The sequence below is a fragment of the Mus pahari genome, chromosome 1 (assembly GCF_900095145.1).
Source record: "Mus pahari chromosome 1, PAHARI_EIJ_v1.1, whole genome shotgun sequence".
Lineage (NCBI taxonomy): Eukaryota > Metazoa > Chordata > Mammalia > Rodentia > Muridae > Mus > Mus pahari.
This window is the reverse complement of record NC_034590.1, coordinates 28,843,479-28,854,333: the sequence shown is the minus strand read 5'-3', so window position 1 is coordinate 28,854,333 and position 10,855 is coordinate 28,843,479. Positions and strand designations below refer to the sequence as shown.

Here is a 10,855-nt window from a genome sequence, read left to right as displayed (position 1 = left end):
TGTGTGTGTGTGTGTGTGTGTGTGTGTGTGTGTGTGTGTATAATAATCAAGGAAAACTGGGGTCATAAATTTGAGATGGTTTGGTAGAGACAGGAGAGTTGGAGGGAGAGGCATAGGAGGAGCCAGAGAGAGGAAAGGGAAGAGGAGTGGTATAATTATATTTTAATTACAATATATTTTAAGATACATAAAATAAAACAAAGAACACACAAACAAAAAACCATGAAACAATAGTTGTACTGCGTAATTTTATGTCAAGTTGACACTAGCTACGATCATTTGGAAGAGGGAATGTTATATGGGAAAAATGGCTTGACCAGATTGGCTTATGGACAGCCCTGCAGTACATTTTCTTGACTGATGACTGTTATGGAAAGGATGAGGTCATGGAGGGGGTGGCATGCCATACCTGGGCTGATGGTTCTAGCTTCTATAGGAAAACAGGCTGAGCAAGCTCTGAAGAGCACACCAATAAACAGCATCTCTCCATGGCCTCTACATCAACTCCTTTGTTCAGGTTCCGTCCTGGATTCCTGCCCTAACTCCTTTATAAAGGAAAGAGATCAGGTCATATAAACAGAAATGAACACTTTGTTCCCCAAGTTTCTTTTGGTCATGGTGTTTCCTCACAGCAATAGAACACTAAGACAGATAAGATCAATCCAGTATGACACCTTTGAATTTCACAATTTCTCAAAATCAAAAAAGACAGATAGCTGAAATGCTAAATGTGATTTCTATAGAGAGGACTCAAAGTAGCAGATAAATGAAATAAGAAAAATCAGTTCTATGCCAAAGAGAGTCTAAAGGGTCAGCCAAAATCTCTTAAAGCAGATAAACACTTCCAGTAAAGTGGACAGATGCAAAATTAATAGCCTTCTTATATACAGATGACAGGCACTATGAAAAATAAATGAAAAATTGCTTATAAGACCCTGGAAGATGAGCCCTTAGTTCTCTTTCCCATCTTGCAAGATGCAGGTGAAAAAAGTCGAAAAGCCTGATGATACAAAGGAGAAGAAATCTTCCTGCAGCTAAGAAGGCTGGTGGTGATGCTGCTTCCACTGATGCTCTGGCCACTAGAGCAGCCAAAAAGGGTGACCCTAAAGTTAAAAGGCCCAGGAAGGGAAGTCCCCTTGCAGCCAAAACCCTGTTCTGGTTAGAGGAACTGACAGCTAATCTCTATCCTGCTATGTGTTCAATAAAGGACTTGTACAAAGGAAATACTCAGCTGTCAAGTCCAATGGTGAAAAGAAGAAAACAGAGAAGATCATTGCTACTGTCATAAAGACAGTTTATGGAGACAAGAATGGTGGTACTGGGGTAGTGAAGCTTCGGTAAATAAAGATAAATAAAGATGTGCCTCAGAATCTGCTAAGTCGTGGCAAAAATCCCTTCATTCAACACGTGAAAAGGCTGTGAGCAACCGCACTCCTGAGACTGTCCTGATCAATGTCACTGGATGACACATGAAGCAGCTGGGCAGAGGTTTGCTACTTGTGACTGGACCCTTTGCCGCAACCTAGTTCCTCTGTGCAGAACACACCAAATGTCTGTCATTATCAATGCTATAAAAATTAATATCAGCAAGGTTTAAATCCCGAAGCACCTGACTTGATGCTTACTTCAAGATGAAGCAGCTGCACAAACCCAGGCACCAGGAGGGCAAGATATTTGACATGGAGAAGGAGAAATATGAGATTATAGAACAGTGCAAGACTAATCACAGAACTTTGGACTCACAGGTTTTGCCAAAGATCAGAGCTGTTCCTCAGCTCCAGCACTACCTGTGATCTCAGTTCTCTCCAACAGATGGGATGTATCCTCACAAACTGGTATGTTCCAAATTGCTAACAACCTAATTAAACAGCATGGGAAAAAAAACCAAACACAAGGAAACGATTCCATTCACAAAAGCCAGAAAAATAAAACAAAACACTAAGAAATAAGCCTGATCAAGTATGTGAATGAGCTCTGCAATGAAAAGTTCCTAACACGGAAGAATGAAATTGAGAAAGACACAAGCGTGTAGGAAGATCTACCATGCTCTTGGATTAGAAAAATTAGTGGTGTGAAACAATGGCCAGTCTACTAAAAGGAATCCACAAATTTAAGACAATCCTGATCAAAATTCTGGGACAATTATTCAGAGAAATAGAATAATCTTAAAATGTACAGGGAAGCACAAACGATGAAGGGAAACCAAAGCAATCTTGAACAAAAGGGCTAATGTGGGACTAGTCATCATACCTGACTTTAAGTTGTTCCACAGAGCCATATCAATAGAACTAGCCTGGTTCTGGTATAAAAGCAGATACATTGATGAGTGGGATACAGTGAGGACCCATATATAATCCTATGCTCTCATTGACACCTGATTTTTGAGAAAGAGAGCAAAACATTCATTGAAGAAAAGACAGCATTTTCAACAAATAGCACTGGGGAAACTGAATGTGTGCATGGAGAAGAATGACTCTTGATCTGTAGCACTCCTACTGCATAAAACTCAACTCAACTTCAGATGGATCAAGGACTTCAACATAAGGCCAGTACTTTAAAAACTGTTAAAGGAAAATGTGTAAAGTGTACTTTAACCTATGTTTACAGGATAGGACTTCCAGAAAAGGGATCTGGAACCCCAGAAGGTAGGAGAAAAATTGACAAATGACATTTTATGAAATTAAAAATCCTCTGTACACCAGAGGAAGCCATAAATTGAATAAAGAGGTTATTCATAGAATGGGAAAATTTTTTTCCTGCTCTACATCTGACAGAGAATTGGTATCTAGTTATATGAAGAATCCAAGAAGCTAAACATCAAGAAAATAAACAGCCCAAAACACATAAAATTAAACAGAATTTTCAAAGAAAACAGAAAAGGCTAGTAAACACTTTTTAAAAGTGTCCATCAGTCCTAGTTAATAGACAAATGAAAATTTAAGCTAATTTAAGTTTCTATCTCCTTATAATGAGGGTGGCCATCAACAAGATTATAAGGACCACAAATGCTGGTGGAAAAAATTGAGAGAAGAACCACTACATAAGCTGAGTCTACAAGGGTCATGGGCTAGATCAAAACCCAATGTCATACAGATACCAGGTTAAACTCTGGGTGTTACAAATCAGAAATACTTGAATCTGAGGCAGGGACTTATAGGGAAGTAGGAAGTTGGTAGGGGTAGGAAGGTGATATACAAGGTAGGGTTTGAGGGTGATCAGAATGTACTAAATGCCGATAAGAAATTGACCAAGGGCAAATTTAATCAATAAAAGTAAATAGTAAAGAAAGAATACTAAAATAAGGAATAAACACCAATTTCCATACATCAGAAAACATATTTGATGATGTCAATATTCAAAGCCAGAGAATCATGGGATGATATATTTCACATTCTGAAATTAAGGAACTGTGAGCTAATCTTGTTGTGTGTAGCAAAATTATTATTACAAATGGAAAATGGGGGCATTTCATTAAAAGTATAAGTAAGGCAATGAATGACAATTGTCAATATCATAGCACACATTCTTTAAAACCCTTATTCTGAGCCAAATATGAGTGATCAGTAGCCTGGAAACAAAGCCTCAGGAAATAGCCTTGGAGAAATTTAGTCAGGATTGACTAAATTCTATTCCAATATGGTAATGACTTTACTGAGTTTTAATAGAATAAAAGTCATAAATCATCATTCTTTTTTAAATACATTAGTAGAAACATTGCATCAGCAGGTCACAGAGAATCACCGACATCTTGGCTCCAGATGTCAGATTCCAAACTTTCCAGTAATTTAAGCAATTTGTCCACTTTACAGAAAGTTCAGTAAAAGTGGTTATTATTCTTTCCAAGAATGCTTGTTTATACAACCAAGCTAGCAATGAAGAAAATGATTAAAAGAATCCTTTTACTAGATAGACACAAAGAAAACTGTATCCATCTGAGACAGGCAACAACACAAAACCAAAATACAATTTCACCCAAGTCCAGCTTGGTAAGGCGGCCAAGTTGACTTGAATTACTGTTACTGGTTACTGGCAATGTTTACTTCAGCATCTACTTTTGTGTCTGTGGCACAGTGTTCACGTCTGCATCCATGATTTTTCTCTGTCTGTGGCTGGGAAGGGGCCTAAAATGGGTTCATCTGTCAAGGTACCTGTGCGATATGTCCCAGGCACAATTAAAAACCTTTAGTTTCCAGCTGAATGGTTCTTCCAGCTTGATCAAGTCTCATGGCATTTATGGTCTTTCGTTGTCCATTACTGTTTCAACCTGGAAGAGGAGGCAGAGGGAAGTAGAACCTATAAGCATCTGCTTGCTTCTTTATTATGAACTATTGACCATGCAGAAACACTGCTCAGCTACTACCCAAGAGCTTCTTGATTCTCATCCAACCTCAGTCCCCACTCTGTCCTTGTTGTGGGTGAGCCATATGGTCCAGAGTCTGTGCTGGTCCACAGCCATGCAGCATGACAATAATACCAGAAGTAATGGACACACTAGCAGCAGCTTTTAAAAGAAGTGTTTCTCTCCCTCTTCATATGTCATTGCTCCAGCCTTGGTAATCCAACTCTGTTCCTGTGGCTTATCTTCACTATGGCTCAATGTCATTTAATAATGGTGCTTGTGATAGGAAATAAGTTCTTGTCCAGCCACTTCCCACACTGAGCGAAAGAGCCACAGTGGTGTAATTTGATACAGCCCTCGATGTTGGAATGGAATCATCTTTCCTGAAACTGTGATTCTTCCTTATGTCCATCATATCTACACAGGAATTCTAGAGCTGACTCACAATTTGGGGAGATGTGTGCTTGGCCTTCTTTTTAGATAGTGCAGATCGGTGGCTCCCTGGATCAGAGATTACATGGTAGTAAAACTTGCCTCTTAGAGAAATCTCTGGGATGAACAACCAAGGGGAAACAAAAACAAAACAAAACAAAACAAAACAAAACAAAACACAACTCTTTCTCCTGCTTCTGACTGGAAAGACCACATGCAAAACAACCTAAGATTATTCTCCAAAGATGATTGCTATAGGAGCTAAACAAATGAAAAGACCCATAACAGGATGCTCTGAGGATGATCTCTGTCCAGTATCCTTCAGGTTATCCCTTGTCCCCTGTGACACTGAGTTCAGAAAGTCTTGTGACTCTCCTGCTCAGCATTCCACTGAACATTCCTCTCTAAATTTAGTCCTACAATTCATATGTTATAATGAATGTTTTTTAAAAAAGAAACCTAACTCATTTGTCATAGTCAAAAATATAAAAAAATATTGTGTCAAAAGAACAATACTGTATGAAAATTGCATTCATGGTATGGTTATAAAAATCATAAATAAATTTTGGGTTCAGACTTGGGTTGCATTCTAATGAAAATTCATTAAATATGAAAATATTCCTCAAACATGGAGAACCGGAATATAAATTATTAATGGTCCCAAAAATTGTGAATGTGAAATACTCAGCCTGTAATAGAAAATAGTGAAGTAAAATCTGGCATGATTTATGAAAGAAGTAGTCGTTTATGTACATTGACTCGTGAGTTATATGTTTGTGTATGTTGATTTGTGAGTTGTATGTTTGTGAATGATGACTCAGGAGTTACAGGTTTATGAATGTTGACTCACGAGTTATATAGTAGAGTTAGTGTCTCATGAGAAGTAATAAAGAAACAGCAAATGCACGTGTGAATGCTTTGTCATGTTGGTTTTTTAAAATTATTTCTTTCATTATTTTTAAGTTTAATAATGAGATTCCACTATTTTCTTCCAACTTTTCCTCTCTCCAAAGCCTCCTACTGAGCATAGAAAGGTCCACGGCATGAACACACACACACACACACACACACACACACACACACACACGAACATACCCATTTAAAAGGAGAATACCTGTAACAGATAGCCTCTGCTTATTATCATTATCAGCAGCAGCAGCAGTATCATCATCAGATTTAGGATTGGTAAAAATCCTTTCCCAATCTGTTGGTGGCCTTTTTGTCTTGTTGACAGTGACTTTTGCCTTACAGAAGTTTTGCAATTTTATGAGGTCCCATTTGTCAATTCTTGATTTTACAGCACAAGCCATTGCTGTTCTGTTGAGAAATTTTTCCCCTGTGCCCATATCTTCGTGGCTTTTCCCCACTTTCTCCTCTATCAATTTCAGTGTCTCTGGTTTTATGTGGAGGTCTTTGATCCACTTAGACTTGAGCTTTGTACAAGGAGATAAGAATGGATCAATTCACATTCTTCTACATGACAACAGTCAGTTGTGCCAGCACCATTTGTTGAAAATGCTGTCCTTTTTCCACTGGATGGTTTTAGCTCCCTTGTCAAAGATCAAGTGACCATAGGTGTGTGGNTTCATTTCTGGATCTTCAATTCTATTCCATTGATCTACATGTCTGTCGCTGTACCAGTACCATGCATTTTTTTTAATCACAATTGCTCCGTAGTACAGCTTAAGGTCAGGCATGGTGATTCCCCCAGAGGTTCTTTAATTATTGAGAATGGTTTTTGGATATAGCTGTCTCTTGAGAGGCTCTGCCAGAGCCTGACAAATACAGAAGTGGATGCTCACAGCCAATCATTGGACTGAGCATGGGGTCTCCAATGGAAGAGTTACAGAAAGTATTCAATGAGCTGAAGGGGTTTACAACTCATAGGAAGAACATATCAACCAACCAGACTTCCCAGAGCTCCCAGGGATGAAACCACCAACCAAAGACTACACATGGAGGGACCCATGGCTCCAACCACATATGTAGTACAGGGTGGCCTTGTCAGACATCAATAGGAGGATAGGCCCTTGGTCCTAGGAAGGTCTGATGCCCCACTGTAGGGGAATGCCAGGGTGGGAAGGCAGGGATGGGTGGGTGGTGCATGAGCACCTTCAAAGCAGCAAGGGGAGGGAAGATTGGATAGGGGGTCTCTGGAGGGGACACCTGGTAAGGGGATAACATTTGAAATGTAAATAAATAAAATATCCAATTTAAAAAATGTACCACAAAAGGCCAAACAAGGCAATGCGAAATTTAAAAAATAAAATAAAATCTCCCAAAATAAAAGTAAAAAAAAAAACAATAACAATAACAAAAACAAACAGGCATTTACAACTTAGAATACATTCTTAAGAGCTGTAAAAACAATTAACCAAAAGCCATAAGAGGGAATGAATGATTTATTGTAGGTACAAGAACAGAAAATACAATATTGATTGGCTTTATCTATATAAAACTTCAATGCAAACTTAGACACAAAAATATAGTTTTAGACTCTCAGTGAACGTATGGAGCTAGAGACAGATAACAAGTACCTAGCTAGATAACTAGTCTTGATGTAAACATCTCTGTTGTAAACTTCTTCTTCAATTTATGATGTGAACTTAGGTTGCAACTTTTAGTGAAATTTTGTAAAAGCTATGTGGTCTATTCTCCCTAATAAGCTACAAAGACCTAGGAATGATGACATTAGGCAGGACAGAAAGAGAAAGCATAACACAGAATGAAGAAAGAGAATTTGAAACTAAAGCAGAAGGTAGAGAGACTGCAGAACATAGCGAACTATAAGAGAGATGAAAAGAGACAAAGAAGCTGCAGAGATACTGGAAAGAGCAGGCCAGCTTCTCTTTAAAAAGGGAGGGGTCAGATCTTTCCTTAATAGCAAGGCAGGTTTAGTCTTACTTAAGATGAAGCTTCTTTCTTACAGACTTGGGTTGACTTCATTTATTAATAAAAGGGTAGAAGCATTTCCTTTCTTTATATAATAAAGATTAGAGCTCATTTTTCATCCAGAATAATTGAATTCTTTCTGCACTAGTGCTTGGCCTTTTGCTTCATATGCATATATAAGCATAGATGCGTGTGTGTAAGTATATAAATATGAGATACGTAGCTGAACCCAACATGAGTGCATGAAGATGTAGGAATATTGTGTGCATGAATGTGTGTATGCTTATGAATATTTAGTTCTGTAAAAGTTTTTTCTTTTGCAAGCATGACTCTCTTAGGTAAGATGCCCTATATTAGGGAGTAGGAACTTATAGAGCCCACCTCTAGCAGAAAGACAGGGCATCAAATGAGTTTGCCATCCCACAGTCAAAACTCTGACCCATAATTGTCTGTCTGAAAGAACTGCAGGGATGGAAATGGAGAGAAGCCTGAGGAAAAGAAGGTCCAGTGAGAGGCCCAAAGTGAAATCCAGCCTATTACTGAGGCTATGGAGCGCTCACAAAAATGGACATGGCATGACCACACTCCAGAAGATCCAACAAGCAGCTGAAAGAGTGAGATGCAGATATCTGCACCCAACCAATGGACAAAAGCTGCTGACCCCTATGGTTGAATTAGGGAAAGGCTGAAAGAAGCTAAGGAGGAGGGCGACCCTGTAGGAAGATCCGCAGTCTCAATTAATCTGGACCCCCGACATCTCTCAAACACTGGACCACCAACCAGGCAGCATACACAAGCTGATATGAGGCCCCCAACGCATATGCAGCAGAGGACTGCCTGGTCTGGGTTCAATCAGGGATGATGCACCTAACCCTCAAGAGACTGGAGGCCCCAGAGGGTTTATAGGTTTAGAGTTTATTGCTCAAAACCTCCCTTCTTCTTGGCAATACAGGCAATGCTTCTGAGCAAGAAAGAAAGGAACCCTAGCAATTAATTCTTTACTTAATCCCCTGCAGCTAAGCAACAAGTATTCATTCACCTAGAGGTCTACAGCATCTGTCTTCAGAGTAACTCAGAATCAAGACAGGTAAATGTTATTAGAGAAGGCAACCTTAATCTCTCACAAAACCAAGTCTTGTCCCGGCCCCCATCTTCTTTCCCCTCAGCTACTTTCAAGAGACAACAGGAGCTCTGGAGCTGGTCTCCAGCACCATATCTCAAAATGACAGCAAAACTTGCCAATATCCACACGGCACTAGTTTTGCAACTATGCAGCTAAGAAAGGAATCCATAGAGGCTTTATCCAACATTTCCAAGAAGCCCATAGAGGAGAGACCATGTGGAATAGAGTTCGATTCCATGCAAAGGCCTATGATCAATTAATAAGGGTATGGAAAAGAGGCAAAACCACAGTAGAGACATCAGGGGTTTTAGATGCCAGCAGCATGAACTGATTACTGGAAAGAGCAACAGTGAGCTGGTTGGCAAGAAAGAGCATATATACTTCCTAGAGGAGTGGAGCTACTCAAACTTGAGGGGTCCTGGATGCTGCATTTGGAGCTACAAGGTTTGGTGTTTGTCCTGCTGGGCCCTCTCCTTTCTTTGGTCTGCTCATTCCTTGCTACATCCAGCTATTTCCTTTTGAAGTAGGAAAGTTTAACTCTATGCTACTATATGATGGAAATGTTCAAATTTATTTATTTATTTATTTATTTATCTATTTATTTATTTATAATGGGATCACAGTAAAGAGATCGTCTTGCATAGAGGACTTAGGAATCAACACCTGCTTCCAAGCATAGAGAATATGCTTGTCCTCTTAGCGAGTGCTGGGATGGGATCTATAAATGAAGCACCTTCCTCAGATGTAAGAGGGAGGGCACACTGGCCCTGCCTGCCTTCACCAAGGCCATTTGTTTCTGTGTCAATAATCCGTGATCAAGTCTGGGACCTGCTAAAGAGAGGAGGTATAATCACCTCCAAACCTATGTTTCCACAAGAACTGGGGTACTCTGGAAAGTAAAGCAAAAAGGGACACAAAAGTCTCCTATTGAGTGTCACTTCATTACTAACCCAGATGCCATTCCTGTGGGGCACAATTTGAAAACCTTCATTTTGTGCTAACTGGTGTCCCACAGTGCAATATTTCCCCATAGAAAGTCTTTTTAAGCCTTTTATATACCAGTTTTTAATATATCTGCCTGTTATAAAACATTAAATGACTTGATTTGGTAACTCTGGGCATGTCATTATAGACACTGCTTTAGAGAAGGCTGTGTCTCTAATTTCTGCTGCCCTGAACTTGGGCTCATACACAACCTCTCATTTGTCCGTCTTATTCTTGGAAGTGCTGAATTTGCAAACTCATTTCTGGATGAGAACTTTTAAAATCTTCATGCTGAGTTATGCTATTTCCATTTTAGAAAAAGAAAAGGCAAATGTATCTATGCATCCACTGAGAAGAGCACAAAATATGTGCTTATACTGTACAATGGCTCCTGATAGGTTTCTCTGATTATCTATAATACTTCATTTTTAAATGATATATCTGATCCATTAATGCTACTCCAAAGATTTTGTCTACTAAGTACTATTCAAGCCTACCACCTCATCATGTTTCATTTAAATTTTATTTTTATTAAAATACTTTTACACAAAATATTTGATAATATCCTTTAGCCTCCCACCAAATCTTCTCAGATCCTACATGTAATGGTTTGAATATGCTTGACCCATTGTAAGTGGCACTATTAAGAGGTGTGGCCTTATTGGAATGGGTATAGCTTTGTTGGAGGAAGTGTGTCACTGTGCAGGTGGACTTTGAGGTCTCCTAGTGATCAAGCTCCACCCAGGGAAGAGAGACACCCCTTAGCTGCCTTTGGATCAAGATGTAGAACTCTACGCCTTGTCGGCCTCCATGCTTCTACGATTCCCACCATGATGATAATATACAGAACCTGTGAAACTGTAAGGCAGCAGCAGTTAAATGTTTTCCTTTATAAGAGTTGCCTTGGTCATGGTGTCTCTTCACAGCAAAAACCAAAACAAACCAAAAACAAAAAACAAACAAAAAAGCCAAACCAAACCAAACACCCCCCCCAAACTAAGATACTTCTTAATGACCTTATGCAATTCTTCTCTTCTCTCTCTCTCTCTCTCTCTCTCTCTCTCTCTCTCTCTCTCTCTCTCTCT

General features: G+C 39.3%; 1 protein-coding gene and 1 pseudogene across 2 annotated transcripts in view; both read left to right on the top strand.

The window, feature by feature from the left end:
* Positions 1-10,855, top strand: part of Gabrg3 (gamma-aminobutyric acid type A receptor gamma3 subunit) — a 610,116-nt gene that overhangs the window by 520,187 nt on the left and 79,074 nt on the right. The window lies entirely within an intron of this gene.
* On the top strand, positions 976-1,862 carry LOC110328440 (annotated as a pseudogene).